This window comes from Giraffa tippelskirchi, chromosome 11, assembly GCF_054371585.1.
Source record: "Giraffa tippelskirchi isolate mGirTip1 chromosome 11, T2T-mGirTip1v1.2.pri, whole genome shotgun sequence".
Lineage (NCBI taxonomy): Eukaryota > Metazoa > Chordata > Mammalia > Artiodactyla > Giraffidae > Giraffa > Giraffa tippelskirchi.
The window spans coordinates 148,632,502-148,643,385 of record NC_137285.1 but is presented as its reverse complement, the minus strand read 5'-3'; the positions used below and the strand labels follow the sequence as shown (position 1 = coordinate 148,643,385).

The window sequence follows — 10,884 nt, the reverse complement described above, 5'->3', positions numbered from 1 at the left end:
TTTCTCATGCTACTCGTGTCATATCTAAGACTCCATTGCCAAATCCAAGGTCACGAAGTTTTTTTAAATTTTTTGAAATAGAGTTGATTTACAATGTTGTGTTAGCTTCTGCTGTACAAGAAAGTGAATCAGTTATATACATACATATATATATATTCACTCTTTTTTAAGATTCCTTTCCCATATATACCACTGCAGAGTGTTCAGTGGACCTCTCTGTGCTGTAATGCAGGGTCTTATTAGTTTTTATTTTATATGTAATAGTGTGTATATGTCAATCCCAGTCTCCCAATTATAGCCCTACCTCATTTATCCCCTGGTAACTATAAGTTTTTCTACATCCATGACTCTACCTCTGTTTTGTAAATAAGTTCATTTGTACCCCCTTTTTTTTTTTAAGATTCCACACATAAGTGATATCATGGTATTTGTCTTTCTGTGTCTGACTTACTCTACTCGGTAAGACAATCTCTAGGTCCATCCATCTCCCTGCAAATGGCATGATTTTACTCTTTTTTATGGCTGTGTAGTATTTCACTGTATATATATATATATATATATATATATATATATATATATATATACCACATCTCCTTTATCCCTTCCTCTGTTGATGGACATTTGGGTTGCTTTCATGTCCTGATTATTGTAAATAGTGCTGCAATGAAAAATTGGGGGTACATGTATCTTTTCAAAGTATGGTTTTCTCTGGATATATGCCCAGGAGTGGGATTGCTAGGTCATATGGTAGTTCTATTTTTAGTTTTTTAAGAAACCCCCATACTGTTCTCTGTAGTGGCTGGACCAATATTCACTCCCACCAACAGTGTAGGAGGGTTCCCTTTTCTCCACACCCTCGCCAGCATTTTTTAAATCATTTGCTTAGCTCATTTTTGGCAGCACTGGTCTTCATTGCTGCATGCAGGCTCTCGCTGGTTGTGGCAAGCAGGGGCTACTCTTCAGTGCGGTGGGCGGGCTTCTCATCGCAGTGGCTTCTCTTGTTGAGGACCATGGATTCTAGGCACATTGGCTTCCATGGCTGCAGCCCATGGGCTCAGTAGCTATGGACCTTGGGCTTAGGTGCCCCATTGCATGTGGAACTTTCCCAGACCAGGGATCAAACCCATGTGTCCTGCATTGGCAGGCAGATTCTTACCCACTGTACCACCAAGGACGTTCTCTCCAGCATTTATTGATTGTGGATTTTTTGATGATGGCCATTCTGACCAGTATGAGGTGATATCTCATTGCACTTTTAATTTGCATTTCTCTAATAATTAGTGATGTTGAGCATCTTTTCATGGCTTTTGGCCATCTGTACGTCTTCTTTGAAGCAATGTCTATTTAGATCTTCTGCCCATTTTCTGACTGAGTTGTTAGTTGTTTTTTGTTTTTTTTATTGAGCTGCATGAGATGTTTGTATCTTTTGGAAATTAATCTCTTGTCAGTTGCTTCATTGGCAAATATTTTCTCCCGTTCTGAGGCTTGTCGGTTGTGAAGATTTACTTCTATGTTTTCTTCTAACAGTTTTTAGGTTTTAGCTCTTATATTTGGGTCTTTGATTCATTTTTGGTTTATTTGGTATATAGTGTGAGGTAGAGATCAGACTTCAATCTTTTGTATGTGGATATCCAATCGTCTCAGCACCATGCATTGAAGAGATTGTTCTCTATTAAATACTCTTGGCACTCATCAAAAATCAATTGGCCATAAACATATAGGTTTATTTTTGAACTCTCCATTCTATTTCATTGATCTATATGCCTATTCTCATGCCAGTTTCTACACTGTTTTGATGCTGTAGCTTTATACTAAGTTTTGAAATTAATATATGTGAGTCTTTCAACTTTTTTTTTTCCTACATTGTTTTGGGTATTCTTGGTCCCTTGAATCTCCATATGATTTTTAGGATCAGCTTCTCCATTTCTGCCAATAAGCCAGTTTGAATTATGATAGGGATTAAGTTAAATCTGTAGATTCTAGTTGGAGAGTATTGTCGTTTTAAAAATAGTAAAACTTCTTACCCATGAACAGAGTACATCTTACAATTAATGTAGATCTTTTATTTTCTTCAACAGTATGTTGTTGTTTTCAGAGATTAAATTCTGCACTTCTTTGTTAAATTTATTCCTAAACATTTTATTCTTTTTGATGCAAACTTAAGTTGTTTTTTCAACTGCATTTTCGGATGGGTCATTGCAAATGTACATAAATATAACTGATTTCTAACAACTTTATTGAGATATTCATAAACCATACATCTCACTCATTTAAAGTGTGTGATTCAATGGTAGAAGTAAATTGATTTCTGTATATTCTATATCTTGTTAACTTCCTGAATTCTTTCATTCTAACAGTTTTGGGTGGCTTTCTTCAGAATATAGGATCATATTACCTGTGAATAGAGCCGGTTCTATTTCCTTTTTTTAAACTCGGGATTCGGCCTCCCCACCCCACCTGTCACCTCCATTTGCACTCCTCACCTTCACTGCTAGTATCGCTGGAGAGAAACTCCAGGGCCATAACAGATGTGAGAGCAGACATCCTTTCCTCTCTCCTTATTCTAGGGGAAAATCAGTTAATCTTTCATCAGTAAGTATTATGTTAGCCATGAGTTTTTCATTAAGGTCCTTTATTAGATTGGGGAAATTTCCTTCTATTCCTAATTTGTTGAATGTTTTTATAAAAAGTGTGTTGTATTTTTCTCAAATGTTTCTTTCTGCATCTATTGGTGTACATTATGTCAGTAATAATGTCCCCTCTCTTAGTCTCGATTTTAGTCATTTGAGTCTTCTCTCCTTTTTTCGTCAGTTTCAGTAGGTTTGTCAATTTTGTTGATCTTTCCAAGGAACCAACTTTTGGTTTGTGTATTTTTCTCTATCATTTTTCTATTCTCTATTTAATTTTCAGTCTATGTTTCTTTCTATTGCTTGCTTGAGCTTTTGCTCATCTTTTCCCTTTAAATGTCTTTAGGTGGAAGTTTAAGTTATTGATTTCAGATTATTCTTCTTTTATAAAATTGCTGTTGATAGCTATAAATTTCCCTCAAAGTACTGTTTTAGCTGTATCCCATAAATTTTATACTGTGCCTTAAATTTTATTCATCTCATATTTTCTCGGAGAAGGCAATGGCACCCCACTCCAGTAGTCTTGCCTGGAAAATCCCATGGACGGAGGAGCCTGGTGGGCTGCAGTCCATGGGGTCGCTGAGAGTCGGACATGACTGAGCGACTTCATTTTCACTTTTCATTCTCATACATTGGAGAAGGAAATGGCAACCCACTCCAGTGTTCTTGCCTGGAGAATCCCAGGGACGGCAGAGCCTGGTGGGCTGCCGTCTATGGAGTCGCACAGAGTCGGACACGACTGAAGCGACTTAGCAGCAGCAGCAGCAGCAGCATATTTTCTAATTTCTCTTGAGATTTCTTCTCTGATTGGTTGATTATTAAGGAGTATATTAATTCCACCTATCTGTTAATTTCTAAAATTTCTTTCAGTTATTGATTTATAATCTCATTTCATTGTGGTTAGAGAACACTAACTAATTTTAATCTTTTCAAATCTATTGAGGTTCATCATCTAGCATATTGTCTATTCTGGAGAATGTTCCATGCGCACATGAGAAAAACTTACATTCTGCTACTGCTGAGCACAGTGTTCTATAGATGTCTGTTAGGATTCATTGGTTTCTATTGCTCAGCTCTATCTCCTGTTAGTCTTCTACCTAGTTGTTCTATTATTGAAAGTGAGGCATTAACGTTTCCAATGATTATCGTCAAATCGTCTAGCTCTCGCTTTACTTGTGTCAGTCTTTGCTTCCTGTGTTCTGGGGCTCTGTTGTTACGTATATATATACACGTAGTAGTTGTTATGTCTTCTTGATGGATGGGCTGTCCCTTTTTATCTCTAGTTGTATTTTTTTGTTTTAAATCTCTTGTCTGATATTATTATAACCCCCCCAGATTTCTCTTGAGGTGCTGTTCTTCATTTTTTTTTTTCCTATTCTTTGGATTTCACAATCTCTTTTGACTTATTTTCAAGTTCATTAATTCTTTCTTTATCCAGTTCAAATCCACTCTTGATCCTCTCCACTGAGTTTTCTAGTTATTTTACTTAAAATTTCACAATTCTATTAGATTCTTTCTATAATTTCTATTGAAATTCTGTAGATCTGTAGATAGTAAGACATTGTTATCATATCCTTTCACTTCTTTAAGCATGGTTTCCTATGGTTCTTTGAATATATTTATAATGACTGCTTTGAAGTCTTTGTTAAGTCTGACATCTCTCCCTCTCACAGGCAGTTTCTGTTGCCTATTTTTTACCTTGTGATGAGTCACACTTTCCCGTTTCTTTAAATGTTACATAATTGTTGAAATTAGCCACTCTACTCCATATAATATATTGCAGCAACTCTGGATACTACTCTCTTCCCTCTGTCTCTAGGGCTTGTTATTGTTGTTTGTCTGTTTTTATTATTATTATTAACTTTTATGGGCATATGTTGATCTACATGTTCTGTTAGTTTCTGCTGTACAGCAAAGTTAATCAGTTATACACATGCATATATTCACTTTTTTAGATTCTTTTCCCACACAGGTGATTACAGAGTATTGAGTAGTCCCGTGTTATACAGTATGTTCTTATCAGTTATTATTTTATACGCAGTAGTACGTATAGGTCAGTCTCAGCCTCCCAGTTCACCCCCCACACTCCCACAGGTCTCCTACCTTTGTTCTCGGCATGCTGTCTGTCAGCTACAGGAGCCATAGACAAGCAGCTCAATTCTTGTTAGTGGCTGGGTCAGCAGCACAGTGTGTCAAGTAAATGAAAATGAAGCAAGTGTCTAAGAGTTACTAATGCATATGGAATAATCCTGCTTTGAGACTCCAGGATACACTCCTAAGCTAGCTTTGCATCCTCCAATGGATGCTAATAATCCAAGTCGATCACAGAGGATAAAAGCTGAACCATGACCCCGTGAAACTCATCACAACTCCTTGCCATTTCCTTGACAAGATGTAAGTAGGAAGCTTAAAGGACAACTCTGAATGGCTTTCATTCTAAGAGGTTAATGGAGATGATCAAGTAGTAACACCTTCCTGTTGCTGCCTAATTCATGGAAGAACTCCTCCTTTTTCTCTGCCTTTGGAATAGGCCCAGGTTTGCCAGAATATAGCAAAATGAGGATGAAAGCTGGAGAGAATACCCCTAGGGCTGTCATTAGATTTTTTCTGGTAAGAAACACAAATGTTAACCATGTTCCCTTTACATCACTGCCAAGTGATCCAAGCAGAATCAAAATCCAACATAATATAATGTAAAGAGATTTGCCTGATCGATCAATTCCAATTTTGGAAATCTATATTACTGAGCATGTAATACATGTATACAAAGATAGGCAAAAAGATATTCAATGAAACATTATTTGAAAGGGAAATATTTGTCCATCAGTAGGAGAAAAATGTACATCAATAGGAAAAAGATTAAATAAATTTGAAGTGAAAGTGAAGTCGCTCAGTCATGTCTGACTCTTTGCGACTCCATGGACTCTAGCCTACCAGGCTCCTCCGTCCATGGGATTTTCCAGGTGCGAATACTGGAGTGGGTTGCCATTTCCTTCTCCAGGAGATCTTCCCCACCCAGGGATTGAACCTAGGCCTCCCGCATGGTAGGCAGACGCTTTGCCATCTGAGCCACCAGGGTACCATATGATAAAATACTGTGCATAGGGATTGATATGGGCAGATATATTGTAAATTACATTGTTAAGTTTCAGAACAATACACACAGAAGAAAGAAGTGAAGGAAGGACAAAGGGAGAAAGGAAGAAGAAAACAAAAGAAAGCAGAAAAGAGGCAGGGAAGGGGGGAATAAGGAAGAAATCTGCATACAGAGGTGCCTTTCTTTAGGCTACATAAACACATAAGGAAGTTTCTGGATGAAATACTTAACAGTGGATTTTTTTATCCTGTGAAAAATTAAATGGGTTTGAGCATACAGAGGGAAAAGGGAAGATTTTGATATTCTATTAACTTCTACGTTTGACTTTTCTGCTTGTTGAAAAGTCACTGAGCGCCCATCTTTGGCTCCGCTTTTATCCTCTGTGACCGACCTCAATCATGAGCACGCATTGGAGGCACCAAGTAAATCTAAGAGCCATCTTCCCTTTACTGAGCCCATCTTTGCATGAAATGTTCCCTTGATGTCTCTAGTTCTCTTGAAGAGATCTCTAGTCTTTCTCATTCTATCGTTTTCCTCTATTTCTTTGCACTGTTCACTTAAGAAGGCTCTCTTATCTCTCCTTGCTCTTCTCTGGAACTCAGCATTCAGTTGAGTCTCTCTCTCCCTTTCTCCTTTACCTTTCACTTCTCTCCTTTTCTCAGCTACTTGTAAGGTCTCCTCAGACAACCACTTTTCCTTCTTGCATTTCTTTTTCTTTTTGATGGTTTTAGTCAGTCATTGGAAGGACTGATGTTGAAGCTGAAACTCCAATACTTTGGCCATCTGATGCAAAGAACTGACTCACTAGAAAAGACCCTGATGCTGGGAAAGATTGAAGGCAAGAGGAGAAGGGGACAACAGAGGAAGAGATGGTTGGATGGCGTCACCGACTCAAAGGACATGAGTTTGAGTAAGCTCCGGGAGTTGGTGATAGACAGGGAGGCCTGGCATGCTGCAGTCCATGGGGCCGCAAAGAGTTGGACACAACTGAGCGACTAAACTGAACTTACCAATTTAGACATCTCTCAGCAATACATGAACATCTTTCAGCACACTATTAGTTATCAGCATTGGAAATTTTTGGCTACTTTGATAAGCTCCTAAAGTGAGAGTACTTTATTATCATTTTCATTTGCATTTATTTTATTACTGGCAAGAGTAAACAGTTTTCCATAAATTTATTAGTTGTGTAACTTTTTATCATTAATTTATGGTAATAAAGTCTTCTGAGCATATATTACATGAACTTTTTGTATAATAAACACAGTAACCATTTGGCATCTTTGCTGTAATTTTGCCACTTTGTGTATGTCTCATTTTATCTTGGTTACTTGCACAAAGAAATTTTAAATGTCAGTGTAATCGAGTGTGTCTTTTCTTTTTTTAATTTATTTTTATGACTTAAAAGTTCGTAAGTAAAAAAAAAGACTAAAGACAAGCCACAGACTGAAAGAAAATATTTGCAAGACAGTTACCTGAAGAAGGATTATTATCCAAAATATATGAAGAAATCTTAAACCTCAACAATAAGAAAACAAACAACGCAATTTAAAAATGGGCAAAAGACCTGATCAGACACCTCACAGAAGAAGATATACAAGTGACAGATAAAGATATGAGGTAAGCACTTAAGGAATTACAACTTAACACAACAATGAAACACCCCTACACAGCTTCTAGAATGAGTGAAATCCAAAACACCAACACCACCAATGTTGATGAGGATGTAGGGTAACAGGAACTCTCTTGCTCCTTACTAATGGGAATGCAAATGGCACAGACACTTTGAAAGGCAGTTTGGCAGCTTTTTACAAAACTAACCATACTCTTACCATATGATTCAATAAACACTCTCTTTGGTATTTCCCCAAATGATTTTGAAAACTTATGTCCACACAATATTTGCATGAATGAATGTTTACAGCACCTTTATTCAAAACTTTTAAAATTCGGAAGTAACCAGAACAAATAATTCTAAAATTTGCATGGAAACACAAAAGACCCCAAATAGCCAGGTCAACCTTGATAAAGAAGAACAAACCTGGAAGTATCCCATTTACTGGTTTCAACTATACTACAAAGCTACAGTAATCAAAACAGCTAGGTACTGACACAAAAGCAAACACATAAATCAGTGGATCAGAAGAGAGAGTCCAGAAATAAACTATATACAAAAATAAACTCAAAATGGACTAAGGGCTTATATGTAAGTCCTGAAACCATAAAACTACTAGAAGAAAATATAGGCAGTACACTCTTTGACAACAGTCTTAGCAGTTGGTAGGGGTGGGGGATGGGGTAGGATCTGTCTTCTCAGGAAAGGAAACAAAAGTGAAAATAAATGGAACTACATCAAACTAAAAAGCTTTTTCACAGGAAAGCAAAGCATCAGAACAAAAAGGCAGACTACTGAATGGGAGAAGATATTTGCAAATGATATTTCCGATAAGAGGTTAATATTCAAAATATACAAAGAATTCATAAAACTCAACATCAGGAACCTTTATGCTGGTCCAGTGGTTAAGCCTGTGCTTTCACTGCCAAGGGCCTTGGTTTGATCCCTGGTCAAGGAACTAAGGTCCATAAGCTGCAAGGCATGGACAGAAAAAAAAAAACAAACTTGTTTTAAAAATGGGCAGAGGACCTGAATAGACCTTTTTTCAAAGAAGACATACAGATGGCTAAAGACACATGAAAAGATACTCAACATCACTAATCATCAGGGAAACTAAAATCAAAACTACAATGCGATCTCACCTCACACCTATCAGAATGGCTATTATCAAAAGGACAACTGGTGTTGGTGAGGATGTAGAGAGAAGGAAGCCCTCACGCACCGTTATTGGGAATGCAAATTGGTACAGCCGCCATGGAAAACAGTTTGGAGCTTCCTCAAAAAATTAAAAATAGAGCTGCCATCTGATCAAGCAACTTCACTCATGAATACTTTCCCAAGAAAAGCAAAAAACTAATTTGAAAAGATATTTATTTGCACACCAATATTCATTGCAGCATTATTTACAATAGCCAAGATATGGATGAACCTTAAGTTGAAAAAAAAAATCTTGCCATTTGCAACAACATGGATGGATCTAGAGGGCATTATGCTAAGTGAAATAAGACAGAGAAAGAAAAATAATGCATGATATCACTTATATGTGGAATCTAAAAAACAAACAAAAGAAAATAAAAACAAACTCACAGATAGTAAGAATAAATGGGTAGTTAGTTGCCAGAGGGGAAGGGACAGGGTGGGATAAAGAAGTGAAGGAACTGAGAGATGTGAACCTCCAGTTATAGAATAAATAAGCCACGAGGATGACTTCCAGCATAGGCATATGGTCAATAATATTTTAGTAACTTGTTATGGGGACAGATGGCTACTAGACTTAACCACACTGACCATTTCGTAATGCATGCAAATGTCAAATCACTATGTAGGACACCTAAAACATCGTATGTCAACCATATTTCAATTTTATTAAAAAGTTCATAGTCTATTGGCACTTTTTAATCATGTAAAATAATTAGAGACTAATGTGAAAGTACAGTTGACCCTCAAACAACATGGGTTTTAATCGTACATGGGTCCACTTCTGAGGATTTTCTCCAATAAATATGTACCACAGTACAACACAATCCACGGTTGGTTGAATCTGCAGATGTGGAAACTCAGATACAGAAAGACAACTGCAAAGTTATATGGTTATTTTTTTACTGTGTGTAGCATCGGAGCACCTAACCCCACCTTGTTCAAGGGTCAGCTCTGTATAGTTAAAGCCTAAATTGCTTGGTTGAAATAAGTGAGTGAGTGAGTGAAGTCGCTCAGTCATGTCCGACTCTTTGCGACCCCAGGGACTGTAGCCCACCAGGCTCCTCCGTCCATGGGATTCTCCAGGCAAGAATACTGGAGTGGGTTGCCATTTCCTTCTCCAGGGGATCTTCCCGACCCAGGGATCGAACCCGGGTCTCCTGCATTGGAGGCAGACGCTTTAACCTCTGAGCCACCAGGGAAGTCCTGGTTGAAATAAATATTATAGGAATTGAGGTCTGAGCAGACACTGACTAGATTTGACATTTCAGAGACGCTTCCTGAGAGGTTAGGATTGATTAAAAAATCAAAGATGTCCTTTAATAGGTGAATGGATAAACAAACCATGGTATATTCGTACAATGGAATCTTTTCCAATTTTGTGTGCGTGTTTGTGTGTGTGTTTAAGGTAAGAGGTGGATTTATTCAGATTCAGAGAGAAGCAAACTCCACATACATAGTGTGGGCCATCACAGAGGGTGAGTGGGTCCAGGTGGCCTTATTCAGCAATTTAAAAAAAGAAAAAGAGCTATCAAGTCATTAAAAGACATGAAGGAAACAAATGCATATTGCTAAATGAAATAAAACAATCTGAAAAATGTACATGAGTGTATAGACACTTTGAAAGAGGCAAAATATGGAGACCATAAAAGACAACAAAAATCACAAAATCACAACAGAAAACAGTCATTGCCAAGGATTAGGGAGGAAGGGATTAGAGGAACTCAGGATTTTTAAAGTAGTGAAATCTTTTCATGGGATACTGTAACGGTGGAAACACCAAACATTTGTCAAACTCACAGAAAGAGAAACTCACCCAAAGAGGGATCCCTCATGTAAACGATGGACTTTAGTTAATAACAGTGTATCAACCAATGTTGGCTCATGAATACACGATATTAATAATAGAGGAGACTGATTTGGGGGTGGAGGGCTGGGGTAAGTAGGGAGACAGTGAGGGGGTATCTGGAAGCTCTCTGTACTTTCCAGATTTTTTGTAACTGCACTGAAAAACATATCATTACTTTTTTCCAAAGAGTTTGCAAGCTCTTCTCCCCAAAATCCAATATTCACCTGTTTTTAAATATAACTTTGAAATCTCACAAAATGGGGACTTCCCTGGGGGTCCAGTGGTTAAGAACCCACATTCCAATGCAGGGAACGAAGGTTGGATCCCTGGTTGGGGAACCAAGATCCCACATGCCACAGGGCAACTAAGCTTACACATAGCAACAAAGACTCAGCACAGTCAAAACAGTAAATTAAAAAATCTAAGTAAATGAAGTATGCGGTGTGAGAGGGAAAGATTTTTTTTCCCCCTAATTGTTAACTTCATCATCCCAACACCA

The 10,884-nt window shown here is 37.7% G+C and overlaps 1 non-coding gene across 1 annotated transcript; it reads right to left on the bottom strand.

The window, feature by feature from the left end:
• Positions 1-9,666: 9,666 nt before the first annotated feature.
• On the bottom strand, positions 9,667-9,738 carry TRNAW-CCA (transfer RNA tryptophan (anticodon CCA)). The gene has a single exon. It is a non-coding gene; the product is annotated as a tRNA-Trp (tRNA).
• Positions 9,739-10,884: the final 1,146 nt, after the last annotated feature.